The following is an 11,281-nucleotide window of genomic DNA, read 5'->3' on the forward strand; positions in this document are numbered from 1 at the left end:
TGCCTTTTATACTAAACCCTAAGTCCTCTTTCTCTTGGCTCAAGTATTTACAAAGTTTTATACTTGGAATAGGCTTTAACTCTCATGTTGATAATTTGCTTCATTACAAATCATCCCCTCCTAGAGATGTTTTGTCCTCAAAACTGAATATAATCAAGTAGTAGGCAAGTCGATAATGAAGCAAATTATGTTGATGAAGATCCATAAGCATGTGGAAGCACTTTGCGTGAAGAAACATCATAATGAACCTAAAACAATGAATTTACTGCTTGCTATCCAAACAAGGCTGCATAGTAAATTTGCCATAACTTTTCACTAGAGTGTCCAAATTCAGTGTTTGAAGAGTAGAAATAAAACAAATGCCCTGAGACATCATCCCATACCATTAAGATCACTTTTTTATGTCATTAAGGCAATTCTATCAATAATAGTATTTTAAAACAGCAAGCTGTCTCCCTGCACAGATTATGATCATTCATCTCGCAAAAGCCATGGAAAAGCGTCCAAATAAGAAGAGGGTTGCCAAGTGGACTCTTCCATAGGTAGCCCCTTCTGGTTGATCAAAAATTCATTGAGTTTGATTTCTAAGAACCTTTTAATGCTTCCCAATAATCTTCTCATTTTCATAGACAATCAAATTATCTTCATCAAGTGGTGGAAGCTCTTCAATAACTTGTACATCCTGCCCAATATACTTCTTCAATTGTGATACATGAAAAACATCATGTATGCGAGTAGTTGAGGGTAATTGAAGCTTATATGCAAGCTCTCCAATCTTTTCCAACACCAAATATGGGCCATAAAATCTGTGAGCTAACTTGTTATTTCCACCCTTAAGGGATGCATAATGAGTCTTGGGCACCTTCAAGAAGACCCAATCTCCAACATCAAACTCCATGTGCCTGCGCCTATCATCAGCATAGGACTTTATGACATCTTGTGCCTTTCGTATATTTTCTTTACATTGCTTCATAAGCATCTCCATTCTTTCTAACTCATCCTTTGCTTGTGGGTTCATGTCTTCATGAAACATGGCTGAAGGAATTTGAACCTTGTATCCCTAAAGTGCTTCAAAAGGAGCCATCCCAATGCTCATATGATATGTATTGTTGTAGCAAAATTCAGCAAGATGCAACCAATTATCCCAAGATGATTGTGTGTCATGACAAAAGTGTCTTAAGTACACTTCCACCCATTGGTTAACCCTTTCGGTTTGACCATCGGTTTGAGGGTGGTAAGCCGTACTAGGGGTAAGAGTAGTGCCCATGGAAGTAAACAAACCCTTCCAAAAATTTCCCATGAATCTAGTGTCTCTATCCAACACTATCCTCAAAGGCATACCATGTAACTTGAACACTCCTTCCATGAATTGACCGGCGTCTTGCTTTGCTAAACATTGTGTCTTGATTGGAATAAAATGGGCTGATTTGGTAAGTCTATCCACCACAACAAAAATGCTATTCCAACCATGCCTTGGAGTAGGAAGGCCCATAATGAATTCCATTGAAATATCGGTCCATTTTCCTTGTGGGATAGGCAAGGGTTGAAGGAGACCGACTGGTAATAAAGAAGAATCTTTATTTTGTTGACATTCCAAGCAATGAGAAACATACTCCTTCACATCCCGCCATACGCCTTTCCAATAGAAACTCTTGTGCACTTTGTCAAAAGTCTTAGAGAGACCAAGATGACCAGCCAAGGGCGAAGAATGCATTTCTTGAAGGACTTTTAGTCTAAAATTGTTTTGAGGGATTAAATAGACCTTTCCTTTGTACCATAAAAGTCCATTATGCCATTTGAAATTTGGATATTCTTCATTCACCCCTTGTTGTAATTTATGCATTATTGTGGCAACATGCTCCTCCATCATACATTCCTCTTATATGTCATTTATCCAATCTTTATATATAGTGGAGACGGTAGATACACTACATGCCCACATCCCAGAGAGTGTGTTCACCACTACATTGACTTTTCCAGCCGTGTATGCTATCTCAAAATCATACGATTGAAGAGTTGCCAACCACCTTCTTTGTTTAGGAGACAAGCTGGGTTGTGAGAGGAAATACTTCAACACCCTATGGTCACTTTTCACTTTAAAGTGACTTCCATAGAGGTAGTGATGCCATTTTTTAGCTGCATGTAGTATATCCACCATCTGTTGCTCATATACATGCATTTGTCTCTCTTTTTCATCAAATTTTCTGCTCTCATGCAATGACACCATGTTCTTGGGCTAAAACAACCCCCAATCCTCTCGCATTAGCATCCGCATAGATCACAAAGACCTTAGAAAAGTCGGGACAAACCAATATGGGTGTTGAAATGAGGAGTCGCTTCAACTCATTGAAACTTTTGTTGGCTATTTTATCCTAAAAGAAAGCTTCTTTCTTTAACCTACTATCGGTTAATGGTGCAGCCACCACATGAGCATAATTCTTGATAAACCTTCGGTAGAAAGAAGACAAACCAAGAAAACCCCTCAATGAAGTGGTATTTGTTGGAGATGGCAAATCTTTCACACATTGGACCTTTTTTGGGTCAACCTTGATGCCATTTTCTCCAATAATATGTCCCAAGTATTCTACTTATTTGACCATGAATGTACATTTGGTTGCTTTATAAACAACTTGTGACTCCTCAATATGTCAAAAACTTCTCTAACATGCCATAAATGCTCCTCTTTCTCCTTACTATATATCAATATGTCATCAAAGAACACCAAAACTATCTTGAACAAAAGTGGCTGAAGTATTTTGTTCATTAAAGCTTGGAATGTGACTAGAGCATTTGAAAGATCAAAGGGCATAACCATGAAATGATACAATCCCCTCTCGGTTCTAAATGCAGTCTTGTATTCATCCCCCTCCTTCATGCATATTTGGTGGTATCCCAACTGCAAATTGATCTTTGAAAAGACCTTAGCATCCTTCAATTCATCCAAAAGATCATCAATCCTTGGTATTGGATACCTATTTTTGATAGAGACCTTCTTCAAATCCCGATAATCTATGCACATGCAGAATGAGCCATCCTTCTTCTTGACTAGAAGAATGAGAGAAGCAAAGGGAGATTGACTTGGTTATATAAGACCCATTTCAAGTAGCTCCTTTACTTGGCGCTCAACTTCTTCTCTTTCCACCTTTGAAAGGCATTATGGAGGTTTATTGATAGGCTTGGTATTTGGAAGCAAGTCGATGGGGTGATCCACTTCACACTTTGGAGTAAGAGAGGTAGGTGGCTGAAATAAATCATCATACTCTTCCAACAATTTGCAAAGATAAGGATCTATATCTTTTGAAGGAGTAGAGGGCTAATTCTCATCAATCTTTCATAAGAGAAGGGTAAACATACATGCATGTGCATTGATTTCTCTCTTAATATTCTTGGTGTTGATCACCTCTAGCTTCTTCTTCTCAATCCCTTGAAGAGTAACTTGTTGTCCATGCCATTGAGATTCCATTTGCAACCTATTCAAATCCATGATAAACCTACCAATACTTTTTGGCCAATTGCAACCAAGTATGACATCAATGGGACCCATCTCCAAGGAAATAAGATTCACCAAAGTGGTACAAGAGGATGATAAAGTGATGGGAACATTGGAACAAATCTGATTACTATGCTCAACTTTTCGATCTCAAGTCCTTGCCTCAAGGAAGACAATAGCATGCTAGTTGACATTCCTATGGCACTTATGTTAAATGTAGAGTACAACACCTAATTAGCCTCCTAAGTCTCTTACACCCCATTTCTTGACTTGGTCAATTATTTCTAATTGTCACTCAGTGTTGGGATACTCTTGAGGCCATAAACTTCTTGGTTGCAAGAAGGTCATGGTGCTCTCAACATCGGAGATGACTTTGCTAGTTGGTTTAATGGTGGTAACTCCCTAGCTTTGCAACAAAAGTGTCTTTGCTACTTCGTTTCTTCCCCTTTTAGAATCGTTCTTTCCTATTATAGATCCATGAGTAGTGGATGGCCCAAGAATACTATCATTAATTTTCTTGTTTTGTGCCCTTGTGATGGCATTGGCAAATATTGATATGGTGTCCTCCTTGTGGTGCATCTCAACCTCAAAGAGCATGAGATGCATTAACTAGACAATTGTCTTGCTTATATTGGTTTTCCTCTTAGAGTAGTCAAGATACATGTGTATTACCCTACATCCAAGGCATTATTGGTTAGGTTGATCATCCTTCAGAGAGGTATGGACATCATGAGGATACATGTTTAGGCTACTCACAATTTTAGCATTCATTAGCGTCTTTGAACTCAGTTGGGGCTCTTACTCTTCATCTCTTGGGATCAAAAATGGGCATGACACTAGCTCTATTGGCTCTCACTAAACTCCTAGACACACAAGAGAGCCCCACATGGCCTTGCAGTCATGAGCAGTTGGATACTATACATGACTCTTCAAATTATCACATTTGTAGATAACAATTTTTTGAATCATAGCCCAACTAAATTGCCCTTCCTAACTCCAAGTAGAGGGAGCCTCCCACACATAGGTGACTATTTCACCTCAATACACACGCACAAAGGGCATCCCCTAGCTGGCCATTGTGGCCCCTATGGCTCTCCTACACCCCACGGATTGGCCCCAAGATGTGCCATCTTACACATATACAACAATGTGACATAGTCCTCTCTTGATATTGTACGATCCAAAATATTTTTATACCCTCACACAATCTCTCCCTAGAGATAGTTGCACTAACTTATAACTCAGGACCCTCTCACACTCAAGGTAGGTCAATGGTTTCTCAAACAATTTCTATGCAGTCCAAAAGAATCTTTCTGATACCATATTTGGATGTGCATGCAATATGGTATGCCATAGTGCTCAAACAATTCTACTTAAAAGAAAGCAAAGTGATGTGTGAAAACATTCTTTATATGCTTCAATCTAACGTAATATACAGCACTGAGAAAATGAAACCAGACTAACCCATGGTTCCACTCCTTTAGATATTCAGCGGGACCTAGATGCTTCACTACAATGCATGACCTTTTTTCCATAAATGTCAAAGACTTGGAATTTTTAACATTCATTACACATTGATACATTATATGCAACATTCTTTATATCATCTGATATATTTTCCCATTGGAACACCCCTTAAACAAGAACTTTCACACAAAAATGAGTGTAGGCAAAGGCTGAAACTCATGCCCTATAGCCCACCATACATCAAACATGTTCTCCTATTTTTTCTCTTTTTTTTGGATTTAAAACCTATTTTTCTTAATTTTTCTCAATTATTTGTGGCATAAATACTAATTATTCTACAAATTCTCATCACACAAACAACAAAGAATAGCCATGGCGATTCAAAACCACTTCATTTAGCATGTTTTTTTGGGTTTTGGATATTTAACTTCTCACTATCATGATGGCCGATTCTGAATTTTCTTTATAACACTCAAACACGTTATATACTATATGTTAACCTCAGCACAAGGAAAAGAGAAAAAAGTGGAAAAGCACAAGTTGGGAGCTAAAAGAGGCGGCCTAGAAACAAATAAGACCTAGAGGAGCCCAAAAGCATAGGCATGGCCATAAGAAGTCCAAACTGTAGTCACCAACACTCAAAATCCTTGTAAGAGAATGCCATGCTCCCTCCAATGCAAATTGTAAGGGTAGATGGGCAGTAGAAAGGAAGCTAGGAAGATAGGAGGACAATGGGAAAGAGGGCCTAGGCCACGGTTGTGGGTGTGCACGAGGGAGGAGGGTACTCAATCAGGCATCGAGGTAATCTCACTACACTGATAGAGAGGGATAGTGCGTCGGCTATGTGAGAGATTTCCATTAGTGGTCTTGGCTTGAAACACTTGAAAGAATAAGTGGTCCGTGGGTATCAGCGATTGAGCGTGAGCTCCCAACATTTTGGTTCTGTTGCTGAGACCAACGGATTTGAGCCTTAAGTGCTTGCACCCCCGAACAAGTGCTTGATATAGATAGGGGATTTAGGTGCAATAATCTTCAAAACAAGTAAGTATTTTGGGTTTTTGATGAGTAGACAAGGAGGAGGATTCATTTCAGTATTTGTGTTTTGATTCTTCTATCATTTAGAGTAGGATAGGAGCAAGAAATCGAAGGAAAAAGCTTTAGGGTTTCTACTATAAAACAGGCCAAAACATGGCAAAATCAAGGGGAAAATGGGCTTGCACTCCATTGACAAGACTTGAGCACTAATAAGACAGCACTTGGACATTAGGACAAGGGTTTAAGACCTAAGGGGGGTGGAAGCTCATTTTTAGTTTCTGTAGTAGAGAGAGAGAGAGAGAGAGAGAGAGAGCTTGGGGGTGAGTGAGAGACTTGGAGCTTAGGGCGAATCAATCGACTTCCCCAGGACTTTTCCATGTGCATCATGTACATAGACGTATTCTAGAGCTCCTTGGTTGAGGGAGTGGCCAAAATTGTTGACACGAATCAATTTTTTGTTGCCGCTATTTGCCGACGGAATCGGACACGGTCCACACGAGTCCAATTCCTAGAATCGGACACGGTCCACACGGGTCCAATTCCTAGAATCAAACACTCAAATGTCTGATTCTTGGAATTCAGACATTCGGACTAACTTGACTATCCAATCTCATCTGATCTCAAAAATCGAACCATCCCTCACATGTCCGATCAAACACTTACCCCATCCAATTTGGATGATTGGATTCATTAAAGTTGGATGAGTTTCTATCCAATCGAGCACCCCATTCGAACCAAACTTAGGAATCGAACCACCTTAGTCCCCGATCAGACTGCCATCCCATCAGACACACCCAATCGGACTCGGACCGTCCGATTCCTAGAGTTAGGCCACTCAAAATCGGACTGTCCAATTCTAGGAATCAAACCAACAAGGCAAAATATAAAAATAGTGACAAATCACCCGACCTCTGACCTGAACCAAATGAACTAGACCCCAAAACCCCCTAGATAAATGACTTAAATTACAAAAGTCAAGAACATAGAAAATTGTGACCCACGGCCTAGAGCACCTAATGGACCACCATGGTAGGCCATCCAAAGGCAACTCCTAGACCCTAATTCCACCCTGATCGAGCAAAGAAGAGCAGTAAAGATCCTAGACAATTCTTAGGGACAGCCAGAGAATGTGCTTAGAGCCACATTAGGCTGCGAACAAAAAGGGGAATAGTGCAAGCTGCATTTTCCATTCTGCATTCACATCCCACATTGATTTTATCACTTGAAGTGCACTAAAAAGCCGAAAGTCTGATTTCGCATATTTCACGGAAAAGAGCACCACACACACTGAGTGAACTTAAATTGAGGATTGTCTGTAAATAACAAGGAGCTCACTCAAACTTAAGAAACTGAACGAACCCACCAGTAGGAAAAGACCCTGAAACTTAGATGAGTAATCGAGAACCCCAAGTGGTAGGACCAAGAGGAAGATGTGATAAAGGAGCTAGATGAATCAAAGGTCCGACATCATTGCATGTGTGAATCTACCCAATTTAATCAATCTCATCAACACCATGGTGGAACAGGAGACCGCAGATATGGCAGAGACCAGCACAAACCACAGATGCAACGAAGAGCTCGATCTGGGGGATTTCCCGGATGAAATCCAATTGATGATGAGCAAGTATGACTTGCAAACCCAGATGGACCACCGCGGTTGGCCATCTGAAGATATCATAGTAGATCTCAAAGAGGAGAGGAAACTAGCACGGAAAGCTTTGCAAGGCATAGTGGCATACAATCAAGAACAACAAATTAGAAGCTTGTCACAAAACATAGAAATGCAGGAGATCCATCGAGTGTTAGCCTTAGCAAATAGAAATCGAACAGGACTTGATGCAAAGAGAGAGTGTGTGCTAGAAGGAGACCTTATGCCCAGCAAGATTCTCATGAAGCGACTATGAGATAGCACGTCAGTAGAGCAGAGTGCAGCAGACTGGCAAACTCATTGCTCACATGATTAGGAGTCAACTAGGAATCCAAGACTAGAGTCCAAGATCCCTCTTGTTGCTAATCAATTAGACAAGTACTAGCCAAATGATGATCCCTATAGCTTTGTAGAGCAGTTCGAGCAAGTCTATGAGGTGATCTTACCCAACACTTACAAGCCTTTGGTCTATGCTTAGGTGATAAGGGAAGGACTTGGTACACCATCTTAGATATCACAAAACGTAACAATTTCAACCATCTCAAGGACCTCTTCATTAAGAGATTCTCAGAGGCTGGGTACTTAGACAATTTGATCGTACGTCTCATGAACATTTGATCGTACGCCTCATGAACATGAAGTAGAGAGATAAGGAAGATATCAGAGGCTGGGTACTTAGACAATTTGATCGTACACCTCATGAACATGAAGTAGAAAGATAAGGAAGATATCAGGGAATATGTGACCCATGTGCAGAGTCTCTTTAAGAGAATCCTTACAAACGAATGACCCAAGAAAAGAGCAGTGTCCATGGTCTTTATCAATGGAATACGCAGTGAAGAGTTCTACAAGGTCTTAGCAGGCAACTCAAGCTTGCAACAAGACGTGCTGACTAGGGTCTTTGAAGAGGCCATTCGAGTGGATGACTAGCTCAAGGATAGGAGCTCCAAGAGCTCAAACCCAAAAGAGACTACCTCAAGAAGAGCAACCACATCCAGCAAACGATCAGTTTCAAGTAGCCAAGTTCACAGAAGAGTGCTAACTAGAGCCAAGAGCTAACAAAAATGAAAATGAAGCTAGTGAGACTACAAGAGATGATGAGGAGACCTACGCGCCCACATGTCCAATGTGTGTATTGTGGTGGAAACCACCTACCAGCTGTGTTGCTGAGTGTTAGGACCCTAGGTCCCAACCATGTGCTAATTGCGGTAGATTCGGCTACAATGCCATGCATTGCAGACTGCTGAGGAGGCTTCCACACTCGCAACCTTACAACTAGCCTTACCTAGAGAATAGACCACCAAATTTCTTTGGGAGGGGAGCCCCATTGGCTCTCTCAAAACCTAATGATGCAAAAGCATCCATTCCTAGGATGGAGATAAATCCCACAAGCATACCTAGGCCATCGGGTCCCTTCATAACCCACCCACCGAGTGACGCTCTAGTCCACTACGTGGAGGAGCCAAACGAGAGGATGTGTACATGAACCCTTATGTCTCATGTGATGAAGAGGGCAATCCAATCCTCATGGACTACCAACTAGTGCCAGTGATGGCACTAGGTAGAGATAGAGGCAAAGGCTTAGGAGGGCAAACCCAAGAGTCGAGACTTGCAGTCACCTAGGACACATCTCCTCACACTGCTCTAAAAGGGAGAAAGCGAATCGAGATAAGGCTGATCTCAAATGCACTGAGTGTGGAATCACTCATCTCTTTGTCGATTTCCCTTGACGAAAGCCATCCACTAGCTCAACAATCGTGCTTTCATCAATCCCATTGGGGTTGTTCGGTGTCGAAACACTTGATGGTGAGGCCATGTCCATCTTGTTGCATGTCATGACCCGAGCATAGACAAAGCATGCCAACATATCACTGTCAAGGCCTAGCGACTTAGATGCAACCTCAATTAGAAAGAAGAGCTGTAGGCGAAGAAAAAAGAAAACCGATGTAAAGGTTATAGTCAAAACCTAGAGTGCCCCAACACTGCCTATTGGAAAGGTCACAGATGCAGAGGCAGAGACATCTTCTCCAAAGACTGCTGAGAAGGGGAGTGCTAAGGTAGGGGACTACCCCAACCCGAAGCGCTAACTAGAAGCCATAGAAAAAGTAAAGGAGTGGGTGAAAGAAGCCCAGGAGTACCTTAAGGACATTGAGCCCATCTTTGGAGGATGAGATCTATGATCTCTCAAGCATAAGCACACCAATTTTGCATCCACCATGACCAAAATCAAGAGATGCAATTGCACCACAAGCACATGCTGCTTAGACAAAGTTTAAACGCTACAGACCAGCAAACCAATAAGGCCATTGGCCAAGGAGTGCAGGACTAGGAGAAGAGCAAGCAACTAGTAATCTTCTTACAATGCTAGTGACTATTCTAGTGACTCTAAGCTTAGGAGATGTGCTTAGGCAACATCCAATGCTTTGGCAAGAATTGAAGCAATGGATAGAAGGATTGATAGAGCACGGTGCACAACAGACCGACATGATCATGATGTAGTAACTCAAATACCCAGTCTAACGCTACACTCGGTGTCCAAGTTGTTACACATGAATGCTTTTTGGGAGGGCACAAAAATGCATGCAACCCTATCGGTCCTAGCATTAGGAGATGCCACACGAAAAGGGATCGTGGACACGGGAGTAGGAGTCAATGTGCTTAGCCATGCAATACTCCATGTTTGGGGTAACCCACCTATTAAGAATGCTAGGTTTAATGTTACACTGGCCAATGGAATGAAGGTTAGGCCATTCGGAGAGTTGAAGAACTGGCCATTGAAGATCGCAGGTGTCCAATTTTTTGTGAACTTCATTGTCATGAAGGGAGTGGACTACGACATCTTGCTAGGCCAACCCTAGATAAGGAATGCATGAGTTATAGAGGACTAGGGCAATGGTTTGATCTTCTTAGGTAACCAAACGAAAGCATTGAGAGTGGAGATGGATACTTGGAAGACCACTTTAGTTGACTTGGACACCATCTCTACCATGCTGAAGGGCGATGCACAAGTAAGGAACTCTTATGGGTCACTCATCAAGTATATCCCTTGTCTCCTGAGGATGAGTGAGATTGGATGCACATGCTAGCTACGATTGATCTGCCATTCTCAGATAATGAGGAGTACGAGCAAGCCGCTAAGGCAATTGGTAGGCCTAGTAACATGCCCTCATTACCAATTTTTACATGATGGCTAGAAGCTCGCAGAGATGACCCACCCCTGTTACATTCCACGTACCGAACACCTTCAAGGATCTCATGAACAAACCTAAGTGGAAGTGGACCAAGGTGCACGATCTCAACTTGATGTACCATCGGGTCCTAGTCACCGATGAGAAAGAAATGGAGCATCGAGGCTTAGGAGATGACAAGTAGTCAAATGAGGATAGTTTAGACAATGATTATGAAGATTGTTATTCCATGAACGAAGATAATAAAGAGGAGGACAGTAAAGAGGAGACTGGCAAGGTAGATCTCAAAACCCCATATGGCGAGGGCATAGGCTTCTTCAACATGAGTTGCATTAGGAAGTGTTACCCTCCCATGCATACATTTTGCATGGGAACCTCCCATGCTAGACCCCCCTGTGAAAGTCTGAGTTGCCACATTAACGAAAATTGAGGAAGAAGATGAGGAGGCAGTGG

The sequence above is a fragment of the Lygodium microphyllum genome, chromosome 1, assembly GCF_053477565.2.
Source record: "Lygodium microphyllum isolate KBCC chromosome 1, Lygodium_microphyllum_v1.1.10, whole genome shotgun sequence".
Classification (NCBI taxonomy): Eukaryota; Viridiplantae; Streptophyta; class Polypodiopsida; order Schizaeales; family Lygodiaceae; genus Lygodium; species Lygodium microphyllum.